The sequence below is a fragment of the Mirounga angustirostris genome, unplaced genomic scaffold, assembly GCF_029215605.1.
Source record: "Mirounga angustirostris isolate CCGP_5_RB_7025 unplaced genomic scaffold, mMirAng1.0.hap1 SCAF_7, whole genome shotgun sequence".
In the NCBI taxonomy this organism is placed as follows: domain Eukaryota; kingdom Metazoa; phylum Chordata; class Mammalia; order Carnivora; family Phocidae; genus Mirounga; species Mirounga angustirostris.
In genome coordinates, this window is record NW_026991715.1 from 61,058,183 (window position 1) to 61,073,217 (window position 15,035).

A 15,035-nucleotide genomic window follows, 5' to 3' on the forward strand; every position below is an offset into this window, starting at 1 on the left:
TAACCATTGAGATTCAAGTCTGAGGTAGGGTGACCCAAAAGTCCCTAAATCCCCTATTCTTTCAGGGTGCCTTTTCCTTCACTATCCAACACTAATACCATATGGATTGTAAGAAATTCTACTTCCCGTCCCAAATTTCTGAGAATTTCTGTTGATGATTGCATTCTGCTGGTTGACATCTCTGACCTGCTTCTGAATTCTCCTCATGACCTCTAGTCACCTCCCCACTACTTCTTCATGCTTCCTTAGTCCCCTTTGGTCATCACCATCCCAAACCATTGACACAGTGCTCCATCAATTCCTAACGGCCGTGCTAACATGGGTCTGACAGCAGTGTTGGTTAACAGAGCTTTTGCTCAGGACTTGGGGTTTGTGGGGGAAATTTCTTCATAGATCATGAAACAAAATACAGCTCAATCTGTGGCATCCAGCAGTGCTAGGAACCCCTTCTGATCTCTTCTCCAGCTCAGTCTTCCAGCCATATTGAACAGATTAACCTCTCTATTCTACTATATTCTTTAAGTTTCTAGCTTCTGCTCAAACTTTTCTCTTTTTTCAGGTCAGCTAGCAAAACTAGAAAATTTCAAAATACAAAAACCTCTCTTACCGACATAGGCATCTTTTAGAACAGAATGAAAGCAAAATTTTTGCCCTCTTAGCTCAGCCTCTTCCATCCTGCCCAGATTCTAAGACCTCTCTTTGCAGAACTAAAAGGTCCATTAAAGCAATTCTCTAAACCAAAGAACACTCGTCTCCCAAAGATGAATTTGGCCATTACCGCTTAGAAGGGTTTTAGAATCCCCTTAGTGTCTTCCCTTTAGTGGATTTCTGTAGAACTAGGTAATGACTGAAAGTCCTTTCTCAGCCTAACTGAAGCTCCCTGACTCGTGTGGGACTGCCCTGACACATTGGCCGACTTTACTGCATGCCAGGCATGTCAGGAAGAATGACACCCTTCTAGAGTCAACATAGTTTTTGAGGATTTTATAACTTCAGAGGCAGTGGGCAAAATAATGAGGACAAAGGAAAATGGAGAAGGAGAAGCACAATTCATTCATTAATTCAGTCAACACATATTTATTGAATACTTACTATGGGCTGGGCACCACTCGAGGCCCTAGGGAAATGACAGCCATCCAATCAGATAAAATCCCTGCTTTCAAGAAGCTTATATTCTAGTGGAGGAAGACACAATAAGCAGATACATAGTAAGTCAGTGGGGAATGAGAACTAGGAGAAAAAAGTTCAGAGAGAATAAAGAGTAATAGGAGGTAGGGGCTGCTATATATTTTAGATATGGTGAGACTATCTCTGATAAGATGCTCTTTGAGTAAAGACCTAAAGGACGTGAGGGGGCGAACCATGTGGATATCCTTGGGGGACGAGTATTCCACACAGAGGAACAACAAGTGTAAAGGTCCTGGGGCAGCAGTAGGGGAGTGTTAGAGGACCAGTGAGGCCAGGAAGGCTGGAGTAGAATAAGCAAGGGGGAGAGAATGCTATGAATTCAGTCAGAGAGGAGCTGGGGACCAGTCCATAATGGCCTTACCAGCCACGTAAGGATGTCAGATTTTATTCTGGGTGAGTTTACAAGAAAGAACAGGTATGGAGAGTAGACAATCTCAAAGAATTGGCTTTTCATGTGCTTGGGTATTATGTTTTTCAACATTGAACAAAATGTTTCATGAAGGCCCCCTGAGCTGGCGTTTGCCAGCTCTCAGCTCCTGCAGAGAAGGGCTTGGTGTAGGTGGGAGAGAAAAAAAGGTGTTTTTTGTCTCCTTCTTAGCTCTGTCCAGGAAACCTATGGCCCTGCACACTTCCTGCTTCAGGGGAGCAGCCCCCCACTGACTGGTCGCCATTAGGACCACCTAGTACAGAACTGTGGGGGGAAATTGCTATCACACCTGGGCTGACTTTATGCTGAACAGAGTCCACTTGCCCTTGATGAAAAGTTGGCAACCAGCAAAGATGGAGAAATACAAGCACACTTGAAGAAAATGTTTCATATCTTTTCAACTGCATGATTTTTCAGTGACAGGGAAGAGGAGATAGTGACGTCATCTCAGGAGGTGGCCTGGCCAAACGGGGCCTCGTAGGTGTGTATATATGTGTGTATGTGAGTGTGTTTGTGTATGCGTCTCTATGTTGCCCATATTTCATAAGTGCGATTGTGTGTATATGTGTGTATGTATGTATGTATATATGTGAGCATGTGTGTGTACTGGTGTGCGTGTGTGTGTGTGTGTGTGTGTGGCTAGAAGTGTCCCTACACTTCAGGGCTTGCTTTCCCATTGAATATCTAGAAACTGCATTTGTCAGAGCTCCCAAGAGTTGTTAGGTCTACAGGGACTCACTCCCATTAATCAAGTCCACAAAAGACTTATTAATAACTTAGAACACCAATTGCTTAATTTATAGCGAGAAATCAAATTACCAAGGGGGCTGCTGGTTAGAGGATTCTCTCTCTAGGCCCCTGAGGAGAATTAGCATATTTTCACCCAGGGAGCCCTGTGACAGTCAAAAGATTGTTCCGCAACCAAGGCGAATTATGTGGATGATCTTAATGGCCAGCATTGTTAAACTGCCATGGCCAGCCAGGGACCCCAGCGTTTGGGTTTGCTGCTTTAAGTAGTTTCCCCTACATCATCCCTGAGAAATCCTTGTCCTCTGGGGGTTATTCAGTCCAACTGCTTACATTAACATGAAAAAAAAAAAGTGGCTCTAAGACCATTTCCCAGGCTGTATAGTTTTTTTCTTTATTTAGTAAATACTCAATTCGATTTTTAGGCCCTATTCCTCCTGCTTTTGATCCAAAAAATATCATGCCTGTTAGGATGACTATGCCGATGATAGAACATTATCTACTATGTAAAGATCTTACTAATTTAATAGTCAGAAGGAAATGACACTTGGAAATTCTTATGTGATATCTCACTATCTCTCCCATGGATTGACTGCCTGTGGGAGGAGGAGGACATTCATTCAAGGATTTGTTGCCACTGATGAGAAAGAATGGTTCAGAGCACACATCCGGGAGTCATGGAGATCTGGCTTGAGACGTGGCTCTGCTCCCTCCTAGGAAATTGGTCAAATTGTTTAACCTCTTTCAGAGTCCTCACTGTAAGACAGGAATCGTACTAGTTATTTTGTCATGAGCTTGCTCAGACAGTCATTCAAGGACTAACTAAGGTGCCGGGCACTGCTGTAGGTGCCAGGGATCCAGCGGTGATCAAAACAAACACGGCTGCGCTCTGCACGTTGGCATTCTGGTGAGAGGAACGACACACAGTAAAGGAGATAAATAAGCTACCTGTGTGGGTATCAGAAAGTGGTAAGTGTAGACAAACCGTAAGAGACTTGTAATCATAGGAAACAAACTGAGGGTTGCTGGAGGGGAGGGGGTGGGGGGATGGGGTACCTGGGTGATGGACATGAAGGAGGGCATGTGATGTAATGAGCACTGGGTGTTATATAAGACTGATGAAGCACTGACCTCTACCTCTGAAACCAATAATACATTATATGTTAATTAATTGAATTTAAATTAAAAAAATAAATTAATTTTAAAAAAGAAAGTGGTAAGTGCTATAAAGAAAAATGAAGGCAGGGAAAGGTTGTTGTGACACGTAAGTGATTGAATCCATGTAAAGCTCCTAAAATGCCTGGCATATAACCATCGCAAGAACTTGAGCTGTTACTGATTCGGCTGCAACGCGGGGACTCTTCCAGTGAAAGAGGTCACTCTATGTATACCGTCAGAACAGCACCATGTCCTCACACACACTGTGGCATGTAGTCATTCTATCTGTGACCACTGTATTTCCAATGAAAGTTTAAAATTTTCTGGTTTTTACTCATGGCAAACACCCAGGAAAATTATTTAGAACAAAAGATAGATTATCCTTAATGTCACCACTCAGAAGCAATTTAACTTTTGGTATATATCCTCCAAGGCTCTTCTCTTTTTCATTGGATACACACACACACACACACACATTTTTTAAATGCAAATAAAATCGCTGTTACATAGCCCTTAAAGCTGTGTCATGAACATCTTCTGACATCAACAGACATATTTGCATCACTATCTTAATCAATTGCAGCCCCGCTGGAAAGATGGATTTTAAGCTAGTTTGTTATCCGTAGATACTCGATTGACTTCCAGATTTTCTTTTCTATAAAAATGCTTTGGTTTTAAAGGCACCAACTTCACTATTTGGCCTAGAGTTTTCCATGGATGTGTCATGGGAAAGTATGCATTATTTCCATATTCACTATGAAATCTAATCACCTTTTATAAACCCAGCTAGGAAGACTGAATAGAAACTCCCTCATGGGACAATCTTGCTGGCCAGCTTAATTTAGAGTCCATTCAATGTAATTGCATTTAACTGTACTCCATTTAGTTGTATTTTTTAACGTCTGCCATGTCAGGACGCCATGTGGATTCCTGCTGGGAACCAAGAGGAGTAAGACGCAATCCCTACGTTCAAGGAGGCCAAGACAGGAACACAGGTGTCGGTAATCAGCACATAGGCCAGAAGAGTCATGGGATCCCAGAGTAGGGAGAGAACATATCTGTTTGCTGTGACCAAGTAAGAATAGATGTCAGCTGCATGTCACTAGTGCTGTGTGCAAGCAAGATTCCCGAGACAGAGTCGTAACCCATGTGTTAGTTTTGTCTCCTTGTGCCCTTTTGAGTGTACTCGGTAGAAGGAGGTTCTAAATGAAATTTTAGAAACAGGACCTTGGGAGGACTTAGGTGGGCTTTCTTAGAAGACATGCATAAACCAAGACCCACTGATTGAGTAGAAGTTGGGCAGATGGAGGGGAGTGGGGTCTGGGGCAGGAGGAGGGAAGAGAAGTGTATTCCAGGTGTAGCGTAGAGGTGAGGAGATGAGAAATAGCCTGATCTCTTAGAGGGATTCAAAGATCAGTATAGTTGCGTGGGAGGGAAGGGCAGAGCTGTGCAGGGCTCTTGTGGGAAGGATCTTCTCTGAACACTCCACATTTTAGCTTAAGGCCTCATACAAAGTGGGCAGTAAGTAAATATTGTTGAAAATAAAGTCTGAAAATCGTATGAGTTTTTGGTTCCTTAACAAATTTCCCTTCTCATAATTCAGAACCACCATGTATCAACTTCCCATTCTCTTCACTGGAAAATTTGAGGGTTATCTCCAAATGGTTCTTGGATTCTAAGGCAGAGGGAGAAAAACATTTGCATCCTTGGAGCAGAGGCTCTGATGGAGTTTGTTGGTAAGCAAGTTTTCTCAGGTAGTGATGACTGAAGGTGAGTGAAGTATTGAAGCCTCAGGGATAGGAATTATCATGCAGATAGCGAGAATACACTTGACATCTTCAAAGCACAAGCCCATTTCAAAGGTGGTTTTCTTAAGGAAAAAAATGGTGATCCATAGTATCTTTCAGGAAATCAACTCTTGAAATTATAGTTTCTGCTGCTTTTTACTTGTGTCTTCTTTCAGTGAATTAGACTATAACCGAGCTTCTTTCTTGATTTGCATTTCTCCTTAAGTATTCTGAGCTAAGTTCTACCCCACAGAGCTCCAGAAAATGGATAAACTATGCATCTGAGTGTCGAACAGTGGCGGCAGACGCCTACACACCAAACCCTGGCTGTGTGGGATGCTGCCATTTTCCCCCAGTCATTTCAGGTCAGAAACACCTCTGCTCCCAAAGAATAGCTTTGAGGGGCCCCCACACAAGGTCTTTGTATGCACCGTATAAGATGACAATCAAGGAGCAATATACTGTTCTGCCCCCTCCCAGGAATAAGTGTGGGGCTACTTTTTGCCCTTATGGGCATAACAGGGATTCTGCAATTATTCAGCCTCACGGGAAACCCTGTGAATTACCTTTAGAGGGCTTGAAGTCAAAATCAGAACATGATTTTACTTTATTCCCATCCAATTAGCCAAGCTCTCTTTTGAAAAAAACATTAATACATACGATTATGGAACTTTGGGAAACTGTAGAAAATTATGATGACAGGGGAAAAAAAGTATTCGCCTTTCTGCAGACTTAGACTCCCATTGGTATGCTCTTTGGCTTCAGGCCACTTGCCATCTTTAGGATAAAATCCGCATGCTGAGGATCCAGAAGCCTGGATTCTTTCTCAACGACATTGATGAGAAACCATTCTGGCTCTCTACTGCTTACCTCTGAACCTTTTGTTGCTTGAGTTAAATAAACCTCTATCCTTTTAAATCATTAAAATAGCTTTCTTTTGAGGTATCACACACATTCAGAAAAGTGCATCACAAGTTTAGAGCATGATAAATGTTTTTCAAAGCTGATATATGTATAGACATGTCATATATGTATATCAAGAAAAAGAACATTATCATAAGCGACTCCCAGTTACTCCCACTTCTTTAAGTAACCTGTATCTGAAAGTAACCATAGATTAGTTTTTCCTGGTTTTGAAATGTATGGGAATGGAATCACACTGTATATGTTCTCTTTGTTTCTGGCTTCTTCTGCTCAACATTATATTTGTGAGATTTATCCATACTGTTGTATGCTCATTCACTTCACTGTATAGTGATATAGTTTATGAGTATACCATAATTTGTTTCTTCATTCTGCTACTGATGACACATTTGAGTTGTTTCCAAATTGGGGCTATTACAAATAATACTGCTGTGAGTATCCTTGTACATCTCTTTTAGTGAGTATGTACACACTTTCTGTTGGAGAAATACCTAGGAAAAGAACTGCTAGCTGCGAATGTGCATGCTCAGCTTCAGTAGATACCGCCAAAGTGTTTCCAAAGTATAAAGTTACTTCTGGAATACAAAGAACCAGCACTCTACGACAGTTCCAGTTGCTTCATATCCTTGCTGTCACTTGGTATTGTCTATTTCATTTTAAGCATTCTGATGGGCGCATAATCCTACCACATTGTGGTTTACATTTGCATTTTCCTGATGGTTTTAAAAGTTGAACACCTTCATATATATTTAATGGCCATTTGGATATCTTTTTTTTAAATATTTTTATTTATTTTATTTTATTTATTTGACAGAGAGAGACACAGCGAGAGAGGGAACACAAGCAGGGGGAGTGGGAGAGGGAGAAGCAGGCTTCCCGCTGAGCAGAGAGCCTGATGCGGGGCTCGATCCCAGGACCCTGGGATCATGACCTGAGCCGAAGGCAGACGCTTAACGACTGAGCCACCCAGGCGCCCCTGGATATCTTTTTTTTTTTAAGTTTCTGTTCCAGTCTTATACCCATTTTTCTACTGTGTTCTCTCTTTTTTTCTTTTTGTAGAATTTCTATATATATTCTGAATATGGAGTTTTTGTTGGATATATATTTTGCCAGCATCCTCTCTCCATTTTGTAGCTTAATTTTTCAATCTTTTAATGATATTTTTTGAAAAATAGAAGTTTTTTATTTTAGTAGAATTCAATTTTTTTTTTCTTTATGGTTAGTTTTTGTGCTCAACTTAAAGAAGCTTTGCCTACTCTATGGTCATGGAGATATTTTCATGTTTCTCTTTAAAAGTTTTATTGTTTTATTTTAGCTTTCATAGTTAGGTTTTATATATATATATATATACATGAGTGCACAGATCTGCACACATAGAACAGATATATATAGATACAGATATATATAAAATATATGTATATATATAAAATATATATATAATTAATTTATTGTGTATAGTATGACGTAGGGCTCAAAATGCAGTTTTTCCCTCATGGAAATAAAAATTGATTTAGCCCCAATTATTAAAGATCACCTCGGGGTGCCTGGGTGGTGCAGTTTGTTGAGCCTCTGACTCTTGGTTTCGGCTCTGGTTGTGATCTCAGGATCGTGATATTGAGCCCTGAGATGGGCTCTGCGCTTAGCATGGAGTCTGCTTCAGATTCTCTCTCCCTCTCCCTCTGCCCCTCCCCTCCATGCCCTCTCTCTTGCTCTCTCTCACGCTCTTTCTAAAATAAATAAATAAATCTTTAAAAAAAATCACCCCTTCCACAATGAACTGCAATGTCACCTTCATCACAATGCTTAAGCCATCTCAAATTGGCTTTTGTTGTTACTAGCAGTCAGAGAATCACATCTGGTGTGTGTGCATGTGTATGACTGTGTATACCCATGAATTTTCCTTTGTATCCTTAAATATTTATTAAAAATATAGTATTTAATATGTGTTAAATAGTCCATGTTAGTGATATACCATCATCTGCTTAATCAATACTCTGAGGCTGGACATTTGTTTCCAACTTTTGGTTATTATAAATGATTCTAAAATGAATGTCTTTGTCCATAAATATTTGCACATATATTTCTCTATTTTCTTTAAGTGAGCTCCTAGAAATAGAATTATGGGTAAAAATGTACAAATTTTTCAAGGCTTTAAACACAACCTGAAGAAACATGTGGAGAGTGGGCTTTTAAAGTACCATAGTTCTGCAGTTGAGAAGCCAATAATACCACTTTTAAAATAAAATATATTTATTTAGCTTTTTTTCCCTAATAAATTTCATTGATTTTTTTTTTAACTATTTACTTTCCTAATGACAGTAGAACTCAGCAGATTGGAACTTACTTGACATGAAAATTAAACATAATTTCAACATAATAGCCTGTCTATTTATTTCTTGTACTTGAAACCAGGAAGGCAAACAATGGGGGCAGGTACTTCTTATATTCAACACATTATTCCTGCGCATGGATTCCTTTTTTCCTTGATTTTGCTATTGCCCTTTGTTCTTTTGTAAGCTATAGATGATCCAAGAATGGAATGAAAAGAATGTTTTGGAGGAATGTCGGACTTGCTTGGTGGGGGGTAGGGGGCTGATGGTAGCAGGGAACTGCTCCTAAATACTCTATCCCCGATTCTTCATGTATTGTTTTCATAGCCAATGAAGGAGAAGAGAGATCAAGAAAAGGAGAAGCAGAGTTGGGGAGGTGGGATTTTCACTCTATAAAGGGCTAATTTAAAGATTTAACTCAGAAAGACTGCGGAGTACTTGGAGCTGCCTCTACCAAGCCAAAGCAGACTGAGCCAGAGGTGCCCCCTGGGCTCAGCCATCTGCTGGGTTTCAGGGAACAGACCCTTCCCAGGTGGAGATGGGGGTCCTCAGTTGCTATGGCTCTGAAGAATAAATCCCGCCTTTGTAAAGGTAAGCAAAGTCAAAACTATACCCTGTAAAGTGTAGAAAAAGGGTTCTTTGTGAGTAGACCTGAAATGCTGCAAAGGGGGGGCTAGTGCCTCTGCCACAGTGGCGGTCCCGTGGGTCACGGGTGCAGGTCGCCCACCGCCTCCCACGCTGGCCCGGGGGAAATCCGCCCGGGGCCAAAGGAAGGGCCCCCGTATGGTTTGTGCTGGATCTAAAACCACAGTGCTTGGGCAGTAATTGTAAGTATCTGGGAGGAACTTGTTCCCTCGGGTGAGAGAAGAAGGAGATAGGGCAGCCGGAGAGCTCCTGGACGAGCATGGAGGTTGGTGTACTTTTCCCAGGTGGTCCCTCCCCCGCTGCTGAGCATCTCGGAAAGCACCTGGGCCCGGAGGGGTCGGACCCCTGGGAGAACCAGAGGAGAAGGATGCTTTGGGGAGGAGTTCCCCAGGGGAACTTCATGTGTTCTGGCAGTCCAAACTGTGGCCAGACTTCCGCGGTCTTTGGATAAACATTTCCATTTTCATGTTTTTGAACTTACTCTTGTTGCTGCTGCTGTCGTTTGCTTCTCTTCTTCCCAAAGTTCCTGTTGAAAATCTCTGATTATTGTCTTAGCTTTTGAAAGAATTTGGAGGAAAAAATGCCTCAGACTGTTGCGGGTTGAATTATGTCTCACGAAAAGATATGGAGAAGTCCCAAGTCTGGTACGTATGAACATGACCTTATTTGGGAATAGGGTCTTTGCAGATGTTATCAACTGGGATAGGGTGGGTCCTAAATCCAATGAGGGGTGTCCTCATAAAGAGAGAGATTTGGAGACCCAGATACACTCACGGGAACGAAGCCTACGTGAAGGTGCAGGCAGAGTTTGGGGAGGTGCATCTATAAGTCAAGGAATGCCAAGGATTCCTGGCAGCCTCAGAAGAGGCCAGGAGAAACACTCACCTGGCAGGGAGCATAGCCCTACGGACACCTTGATTTTGGACCTCTGCCTCCAGAACTGTGAGAGAATAAATTTCTGTTGTTTTTAGTCATCCAGGGACTCTGCTATAGCAGCCCCAGGGCATTCACGCACAGGCTGTGGGACTCAGAGCCTCCCTGGGGTGGTAAGTGTCCCCGCTGGAGACCTGAGCAGATATGTGGATGGAGTGAAGATAGAGCTGCACTTAGCTGCAGAATGGCCACGTATGGGGATTCAGAGGCACTAAGGCCTTGCAAGTCACATTACATAGATCTAGCTGAACCGGAATTTTTCTTTTCTTTTTTTTTTTTTTTTAAAGATTTTATTTATTTATTTGAGACAGAGAGAATGAGATACAGAGAGCATGAGAGGGAAGAGGGTCAGAGGGAGAAGCAGACTCCCCGCCGAGCAGGGAGCCCGATGCGGGACTCGATCCAGGGACTCCAGGATCATGACCTGAGCCGAAGGCAGTCGCTCAACCAACTGAGCCACCCAGGCGCCCCGGAATTTTTCTTTTAATGTGGTAAAAAAAACCCCACATAACATGAATTTTACCATTTTTTAAGTGTACAGTTTAGTAATGTTAAGTATCTTCCCATCACTGTGGGACTTGAACAGATTTTTAGGACTGGAAGATATTATACTTTTTAAAAGTGTTTGTCATACAATTATTCTTACCCTTCACTCCCTAACTACTGAGTACAAGCCTGAGTCCTAGTGATGATTCTCTCTCTTAAGGGAACAAAGTTTACAATGAGTCCAGCTGGTTAATATGAGGTTTTGGATTTTGAAATGACAGTGAGGTCATCTTTTAGCAACTAAGCTTAAAGCTAATGTCATGCTTCATTTGGTAGTGTATGTTAAATTGGCTTTGGTCAATCAATGCTAGGTTTAAAAAGTAAGACAGAATGTGTGGGATGTTCTCGCTCCATTATGATAAATGTTGTGGCTACTCAAGGCTATTGCTGTGATTTGGAATTCACTCAGTCTGGCATGGTGCCCCCCGCTCTCCAGAATGAGGGGAAGCTGACAGCTGGATGAAGAAAGGCTTTGTGGAGGAAGCGTCATTAGAGCTGACCTTCAGGGACGAGTCCAATGCTATTGCGGGCACTCCTGGGTAAGTTATTACAGAAACTACAGAGGAGATCACTGCATAGGAGGTGAAAAGCACATGTGGGCATCCCTGAAGAAACCAGTAGGGAAGCTGCCCCAAAGCCAAGAGTCTTCCAGCCTTTTCTGAGGTTAATCCCAGTCTGTGTATAGAGCCTCATAAACCAAGACAAGTGTGGGGGTGGTTAGAGGGGGTTCCTCTCAGTCCCCTGGCTTTAGTCTGGGGTGTACCGGCTCAGGTCGAAGAAGCAGCACCTACCAACTTCTTCCCAACTGCTTGAACCAGCTGAGCCAATTGCATTGAGTTCTTGACACCGAGGCTTCTCAAACAGGAACCTGTTGGAAGTAAGGACCACAGACAGAACACTCCTCTCTTCTACCTTCCCCTCTGATAGGACATTTTCGTAGATGTGCTCATCTCGTGGCTGTGACTCTGATGAGTGGGATAGTGATTACCTGTCTAGGTTGTGTCACTTGCCCCAGGGAGGGGCCAAGACTTAGTCAGTTAAAGCCTCTTCTCATTACGCAGAACACACCCACCCTATTGGCCCAGCTCTACTGCTTTTGACGTCAGGGATGTAGATGAGGGCTGATTGGTCCCATTTAAAATAGAATGAAGAAGGGCACTTGGGTGGCTCAGTTGGTTAGGCGACTGCCTTTGGCTCAGGTCATGATCCTGGAGTCCTGGATCGAGTCCCACATCGGGCTCCCTGCTCAGCAGGGAGTCTGCTTCTCCCTCTGACCCTCCTCCCACTCATGATCTCTGTCTCTCATTCTCTCTCACACAAATAAATAAAATCTTAAAAAAAAAAAATAGAATGAAGAAAAGTCCCCATTTATTTAGTCAGGATAGTGTTTCAACAACAAAACCCTGGAAAGCTCCGTAGATCCAAAGTTTATTTCTTGCATTGCTATATGTCCCTTGTGGGTGGGCTGTGGTTCTGTCCCATCTTATCCCTTGTTTGGGTGCCAGGCTGATGAAGCAGCGGGCACTAATTGGAACCTTGCTCTTTATCTCATGGTAGGGAGCTGCTTGGTGAACCACCCATTAGCCCTTAAAACTTCTGCCTGGAGGTGATCCAAGGCTCTTCTGCTCCAATTCCACTGGCCAAAGTCAGTCATATGGCCAAGTTTGCTGTCAGGGGGGTAGGGACAGGATAATCCTCTCCCTGGGAGCAGCATGGAATATTTGTGAAAAATAATACAATATTTCACGCTTGGTCACCAAGGGAGGTATTCCTCAATTGCATTGTAAAATTGCCTTAGCTGATACATACTGATGGGCTTTTTAGTTGCCAACCTATAAAACAGTGGGAGAATCTGCATGGTAAGCACCAATGTCAAGGTGATTGGTGAAGGTACTTCAGGTTGCATGAACTGCTGAGCAATAACAGATTCAAAGTGTAGTATGTGATTTAAGTTGGAGCAATGGAGTGGAAGGCAAGGAGCTTGAGTGTGGTGGGCCTTAGGCACTAGGGGTTTAGAATTATTCTTTAGGCAGTGAAGTTTCATGGACAACTTTAGAATGTTAGGATGCACAGTCTTCCTGCCAAGATCCCTGAGGGCATTACGAAGGATGAATTGACGGCTGGCTACCAGTTAGAAACTATCACTAGGAGAGTAATGATGAAGTCCTGATTTTAGAGTTCCTTTGGGAAAAAAGGAGATGGGGGTGGTTAAAACCCAGAATTTGATTTCAGTTTCAGACAGATTTAAGTTCAAGGTCTGCCTTTGAAATATCACAGCCACATGATTCTGGGGACATTCCTCTGCCTCTCTAAACCTTGGTTTCCTCCATGTAAGATAGAGATGATAATAATATCACCTTCCATGGTTTGCTGTGGGAACTAAATGAAGTAACATATGTAAAGTGTTTACCAAAACCCGATACACCTAGAAAGCCCTTATGTGTGGAAAAACAGAGACACTAGAGATTTAGAATCAATAGGATTTGGTGATTATATGTGAAAAGTGAAGATGTGGGAGGATTTGAAGAGAGTACCAAGGTTCCCCGGCTGGAGAATGGTAATACCACTCATCTATTTAGGAGCTGGTGATAGTTGGGGGAGGACAAACAGAATCTGAGATCTCAGGGAGACATCCAAGGAGAAGGGTCCCCGGCAGGTGCTTAGAAATCTGAGCTAGGCTCAGGAGACAGGACTTGTACAATGGGTCATTTGCCGATTGTGTGGACAGATGACTCCTGGGGTCTCTGCTGCAGAAAATACTTAGCTGTCTACATTCGAGCACACTGCATACCCCTAAGAGCTGAGGAAAAAGACTGTTTTCCAAGCTGAATCCTGGACACTCACACTCACACCTGAAGGGCTTCTTAAAACCCAGAGTTTCTGATTCAGTAGGTCAAGGGTGTTCAGCTGGGGATGGGACCTGGGTTTCCTCACTTCCTCCGAGTGCTCTGCTCTTGTGCCACCTCTGCCTTAACAGAGTCTTCAAGAAGACCTGGAAAATGCTGAGCCCACGAATGGGAGTGATTGCCTTAACACCATTGAGCCTCGCGTCTAGAACAAGATTTAGGGAAATGGCCTTTTGAGAATACACAGCAGATTGCTAGGAGATCAGCAGCAATTCAACATGACAAGTGTGGCATATGTTTTGATTTGTAACATCCTTGGGTTGTAATTCATACAGTAAGTCTTTAGCCTATGAACCTCATGCAAGAGATATCATCTGCCCTGATGAACTGAAAAGCCACAGAACTACGATAAATGCCTCTTGCGTGCAGATCTTTGTCTCACTCAATATTCTGCCTTTGGCAGCAGGCACTGTCACAGAGGGTCTCTTCCCTCATGCGTTAGTGGGGAGGAGGGGTTGGGATGGAAGAAGTGACATTCCTAAGCTCCCCTTAATAATAAAGAATGCACAAATTCATGTCCCTGGAGTATTTAGTTTTTGCCTGGATGTAAAGCATTCTCTTAGTTTACTAACAACTATGTAAACTACAGTAATCCTTTCATTTTCCAAAGGACCATCTATAGGAGCTTCTAAAATTTTTTGGCAGTATAATTGACATACAGTAAACTGCACATACTCAGAGTGTACAGTGTGATGAGTTTTGACATATATTCACATCCATAAAACCATCACCCCACTTAATATAGTGACCATATTCATTACCCTGAAAGTAGCCTTATTCCCCTTTATAATTCCACCCCACTCCCTGCATGACCCTATCCCCAAGCAACCACTGATCTGTCTTCTATTGCTACAGGTTGGTTTGCATTTTTTAGAATTTTATATAAGTGGAATCATATCATATATACTTTTTTTTTTTCGTCTGGTTCTTTCACTCAGCCTGAGCATTTTGAGATTCATCCATGATCTTTTATGTATCAATGGTTCATTCCTGTTTCTTGCTGAGTAGTATTTCTTTGTATCGATATATTCTATATCCGTATTTCTTTGTATGGATATATTTATTTGTTGATGGGAATTTAGGTTGTTTCTAGTTGGGGACTATTACAAATACAGCTGCTATGAACATTCACATACAAATTTATGTATACACAGATGCTTTCATTTCTCTTGGGCAAATACCTAGGAGTGAAATATTTGGATCATGTGATAGATGTATGTTTAAAGTTTTGAAGGATCTGCCAAAATTTCTAAAGTAGTTGAACTATTTAAGATTCCTACCAGTGATGTACGAGAGTTCCAATTTTTCCACTTTCTAGCCCATATTTAGCTTGGTTAGTGTTTTTCATTTTAGCCATTCTAGTGGATATATAGAGGTATCTCATTGTGGTTTTAATTTGCATTTCCTTGATGATCAATGTATTGATTTTTTTTCATGTACTATT

At 42.2% G+C, this 15,035-nt stretch overlaps 1 long non-coding RNA gene across 1 annotated transcript in view; it reads left to right on the forward strand.

Moving 5' to 3' along the window:
• Positions 1-3,432: 3,432 nt before the first annotated feature.
• Positions 3,433-15,035, forward strand: part of LOC123859436 (uncharacterized) — a 36,129-nt gene continuing 24,526 nt past the window's right edge. The window contains exons 1-4 of the long non-coding RNA XR_008507702.2: positions 3,433-9,152; positions 9,762-9,850; positions 10,447-10,630; positions 11,066-11,224. This is a non-coding gene — a long non-coding RNA (uncharacterized LOC123859436). The remainder of the gene's footprint in view (positions 9,153-9,761; positions 9,851-10,446; positions 10,631-11,065; positions 11,225-15,035) is intronic.